This window comes from Rhinatrema bivittatum, chromosome 6 (genome assembly GCF_901001135.1).
Source record: "Rhinatrema bivittatum chromosome 6, aRhiBiv1.1, whole genome shotgun sequence".
In the NCBI taxonomy this organism is placed as follows: Eukaryota; Metazoa; Chordata; class Amphibia; order Gymnophiona; family Rhinatrematidae; genus Rhinatrema; species Rhinatrema bivittatum.
The window spans coordinates 255,770,999-255,776,452 of record NC_042620.1 but is presented as its reverse complement, the minus strand read 5'-3'; positions in this window follow the sequence as shown (position 1 = coordinate 255,776,452).

The window sequence follows — 5,454 nt, the reverse complement described above, 5'->3', positions numbered from 1 at the left end:
TGAGAAGGTAAAACAGAAGACCTTCACCATCACGATGCATCTGCTACGTTGATCTCTGTGTGGTCCATATCATTGTTTGTTGCATTGGTTTGATTAGTTGGGGGATGGTGAAGAAGGCCAGATAGAATATTCAGTGTTTAGTGGCACACATGGTAATGGAAGAAATTGTTGTATAGGCACTTTCTCCTAGATTAAGCTTCTCCCTTTTCCCTGACTAGCTTCTTTTACCACCATCTCAAGTCTGCTTGTACTCTTCTTCCTTTATCCCTGTACAGGACAATAGTGGCCATGTGCCTTTCCCTCCCTGCATGCCCCTGTTTTTCCTGTTTTACTTTCCTCTGTTCTCTTTTCTCTCACCCTTCCTTCTTTCTGCTTCCCTTCCTTTCCCGTGCCTCCTGTCCTTCTTGTCCTCTTGCCCACCTCCACAGTCTCCCTTGATCCTTATTACTCCCCCCACAACATTCAGTCCTTCACCCCAACTGCCATACTTCTCTGCCTCATCCTCTTCTTGCTCTCCTTCTCCGTGTTCCTCCGTTCCGCTCCATCCTAAGACCAAACCTTAAAAAAAATCTCACTGCATCCAGTAACCTTTATAGTGAGCTGGCAGGGGATAGGTTCCTGCATGCCCTGCCTGACTAACTCACACTGAGCAGGAATTTCAATATAGTAGAGGTCATTTCTCCCACCACTGCCTTTCTGAAGTGCTACTGCTGTACCTTTTTTTTAATTATTATTATTTTTTATTTTTTGGAAGTACCAGATCCCTGGAATTTCTGGGAGCTTTCCTGGAGATCCAGAGCTTGGGTTCAAAATGCTAAAGATCCCAAGTATGTCTCTCATTCTTAGGCGATGTGATTGGCTGGCCATCCTATACTTTTGGCTTCTCCGGGTTGAATTCAGACTTGCTCTTCTTTACTAGGTTAAAAAAAATCAGGTTTTCGTATACCTGGATAATGGAAAGTGATAATGGAACGAAATGCTCAGATTGTGATTTTATTAAGATCAAGGAATGAGCAGATACCAACAGCCATTTTGTTCTGTTCTGTCATTAACCATTCTAAGCTTTGTAATCTGCTGCTATTCTGCTGCAACACGATGCATAAAATAGAACATAGAAGTTGTATAACCAGTTGACTGGGTACATTTGAGGCAGGGGTCCAAGACAATTTGCAACACAAGAGCAAGAAGAAAGTCCCTGTAATATATGGAGATAGTGCAAGACAGGAGACATGAGAAGATCGAATAATCAAAAAAATCTTTCTTCTCTTGTCATTGTGTAGAATGTGATTTAAAAACTGTGGTTAAGTCCTTATACCATTACTTTTTATAAAGAGGTGATACCATCTGCACATATTTTAAATACAGCATTCTTTACCTTGGTAAAAGTTGCAAAAATGGCAGATTTTTCTGCTATGTGGTTTTCAGAATTAATTATTTTGTTAGCTTGTTGGTCGGTGTCATCACAACTGTTTTGCCTTCTCTCTGTTGCTGCTAGGAGTATTCCAAGATGCACTTCTCTCAGTAATGTCAGGTTGCTGTTTCTTCTGCAACCTAACAGCTGCAGTGTTCCACAAAAAGCATTCCTGATATCAGCAATTTCCTCCAGCCTTCTCTTCAACCTCTAGCTGCTGTTTCTTCAGCTTCCCTGCCCACACCCACAGCTTCAGTTGATGTTCCTAACAGAAAATATGAAGGCAGATAACTGTAGTGCCCCCTAAGCACTAATCCTGACCAAGATATTGTCAACCTAAACCTGTGCCTCAAGGAGAATGCTAGTTGGTTTATTGCAATAAACTAAAAGTCAACTCCCCAAAACCAGATGTATTGAGGTTTGGAAAATCTGACCACTTTCATCCCTGCCCTACTAGAAAGATCTGCGCTGATCCTCTGCTATGAAGTCAGGAGTGTCAGCATCATACCGGATTCTAATTTCACCTTTGAAACCCAAATTCAATCAGTCACTAAATTTGCCTTTTTCCATCTTCGACAGCTTCAACACCTATGCCATTTCTTGGACAATTCAGCCTAGTTGACAGCTTTTGAGGCCTTTATCTCCTGTCCGGACTGCTATAATTCCCTTTATATGGGTTTACCAAAATAACTGATTCAACAGCTGCAACTTATTAGAAAATACTGCAGCTCGTTCCTTGTTCAGTGCCAGTAGATTTGATCGAATTTACCCCTCTTGTAAATTCTTAGCATTGTCTTCCCATCGCTTCTCGCCTCACTTTCAGATGTCCACTCTTGGCCTATAAAGGCAATCTATGGGCCAGGTTCCTGCATACTTAAATAGCTGCCTCTCTGTTTACTCTCCGGCTCGCTTGCTTCGCACACTGCCCAATACCCGCCTGGTAGTACGCGCCCCCAAGGTAATGTGGCTTATTGCACAAGAAAGAACATGTTCTCTGGCTCTGTCCCTTCCATCTGGAACTCCTTGCCACTGGACATCAGCAGACACTGGACCTGCCATCATTTTGAAGGAAATGAAGCCCCGGCTGTTCCAGGAGGCTTTCGGTACTTGAACATAGATCACAGACCTCTTACTAATAGGACTCTTTCTGTGGTGGTGGGGTTTTTTTTTTTTTTGCTTTGGTTCCCCTCTTGCACCTATACTCCTAACTTGGTTCTATATAACAGTCAGTACACTGCGCTCCCGGTGGAGCGCACTGTTAACCCGCATTTGGACTCGCGCTTTCGACGCACTAGCTTTACCCCTTATTCAGTAAGGGGTAATAGCGTGTCAAAAATGCGCGTCCAACCCCCCCAAGACTAATAGCGCCTGCAACATGCAAATGCATGTTGATGGCCCTATTAGGTATTCCCACGCGATACAGTAAGTAAAATGTGCAGCCAAGCTACACATTTTACTTTAAGAAATTAGCGCCTATCCAGAGGTAGGCTTTAATTTCTGCTGGCGCTGGGGAAGTGCACAGAAAAGTAGTAAAAACTGCTTTTCTGTACATCCTCCGACTTAATATCATGGCGATATTAAGTCGGAGGTCCCAAAAGTTAAAAAAAAGTTAAAAATTTTTAAAAATTTTTTAACTTGGGCACGCGGCTCGCGGGTTGAAAACCGGACGCTCAATTTTGCCGGCGTCCGGTTTCCGAACCCGTGACTGCCAAGGGGTTTGAGAACAGACGCCGGCAAAATTGAGCGTCAGCTGTCAAACTCGCTGACAGCCTCCGCTCCTGTCCAAAAAGAGGTGCTAGGGACGCGCTAGTGTCCCTAGCGCCTCTTTTTACCGCAGGCCCTAATTTAAATACATTAATTTACTGAATTGCGCGCACAGGAGAGCGGGCGCCCTGTTCTCTGTAACTCACTTTGAGCTCACTTGCCTGGAAAAGCATGTAATAAATAAACAATGATGAGATAAGTACCATTAGGCCCATCTAGTCTGCACAGTTCCATTCTTTATGCAAAGCTGTAGATCCCTGTAGCTTTCCCCTCACTTCTTGGCATATTCTGTTACTGTTTTTGCCTCTATGAATATATTTGTCTCTTTTTAATAACAAATATCTGTTCCTAATGATTTATTAGAGTCCTCTTCATATTAATATATAGTATACACAGTTCCTTTTTTAAGTGAGACTGTTTTTGTCTCCATCTCCTACACCTTGTAGCCATTCCTTGCATCCATCATCTTTTCTGTGAAGAAATATTTTCTGATATTACTCCTTACTCCCACCTTCTCCAGCATCTTCCCCCCAGAGCTTCATACATTGACCTCTTGTAGATGAATGCTCTTCAGCCTGGTCCTTGAGGATTCTCCGAGTCTTGTTTTCAGAATATCCACAATGAATAGGTATGAAATATATTTGCATGCACTGTTTCTTTTGTATGCAAATATTTCATACATGCTTGTTGTGGATATCCTGAAGGCCAGACTGATCTGGGGGGATCCTCAGGAACTGCGTTGAGGCACATTGCTTTAGAACATTCTTACCTCTGAAAACGTTTTGCTTTCTGGGCCTGTTTTTTTAACTTTGAGACGTTTGACTATCTCTGTCATAAACACCTGTCTCCCTTCTCCTCTAGGGCAGTGGTTCTCAACCTTATTCCCATCGCGAAACACCTGACAGACCACGCTGACATCTGTGACACACTGCTCATTACAATTCATGGCGGAAATAAAAAATAAAGGCCCAGTATTATTTTTATTGTTAAGAATGACACAAGGGAAAAATAAGTACTCTGAACAGAAATTGCATAAACATCCCATACCAAAACAGCGCCAATTTCCAGCACTCAAACTTACAAGGCAAAACTGAAAATATTACACCAGGCTGTAAAACTCCAATACTCCTCCTATTAGGAAAACGGACCAAGCCAGGCTGCTATAGAGTCCTACACAGAAACTACATGCCAGCAGAATACCTCACCTTAATCATATATGCTGACCCTCACCTAACAAAGAATAAAGAGACCATAAAGCATAAATAGAAACATGCCAAAGAAAACTGAACTGGAAACTGCCACAAGCCAGAGATTCTGTGTGCAGTGTAACAAAGGAAAAAGAGAAACATCACCAGTGTCATAGAACAAATCAAGAAATATAAAATCAATAGCAGTAAAACCAGCTGATGAATGAAATATCCAATAATTAAAAACTCGTACCAAAAATTTCTAGAGACCAATAAAATCTTTCCAAATCGCAGGCACAAAGACCCAATAATGAAAAATAATAATGATAAAAAAATGCTTTGCTCTGCATACCTGGGAACATTTGATATCCAGGTGCCCTGAGATTGTTTTGAGTTAGCAGGATGATTTGCTTGCAACTATCTCCTCTCTCTCAATCACACACAAGCTCTCTCTCTCACACTGGCTCTCAATCACACACACATACACATGCTCTCTCCCTCAATCACGCACATTTACACATGCTTTTTCTTTCTCACTTATATACGCTCTTAATCACACATTTACACACATGCTGTCTTTTCACACATACAGGTTTTCAATCACATACATACATACATGCTCTCTCGCTCTTATTTACACACAGGCTCTCGATCACATACTCTCTGACCTACACAGGCTCTCAGTCACACACAAACACTTATGCTCTTAATCATACATACACATGATCTCTCTCACTTTCACATACAGGTTCTCAATCATACACTTACATTCATGCTATCTCTTTTACACACAAAAGATCTCAAACACGCACACACATACTCTGTTTTACACAACAGGTTTTCAATCACACACTTACACATACAGGACAGGATTTTAAAAGGGTTACGCACATAGGTTATGCACGGAACCCTTAAAAAAAAACCCTGCACGCGCCAAGCGCAAGCCCCGGGACGCGTGTAAGTCCCGGGCCTTGCAAAAAGGGGCAGTCGGAGGCGTGGTCAGGGGGCGTGGTGTCAGCTTGGGGCGTGTTCGGGGCGCGGTCCGGGGGCATGGCTGAGTGCCCCGACCCAGTGGCCTGTGTCAGGGCCTGC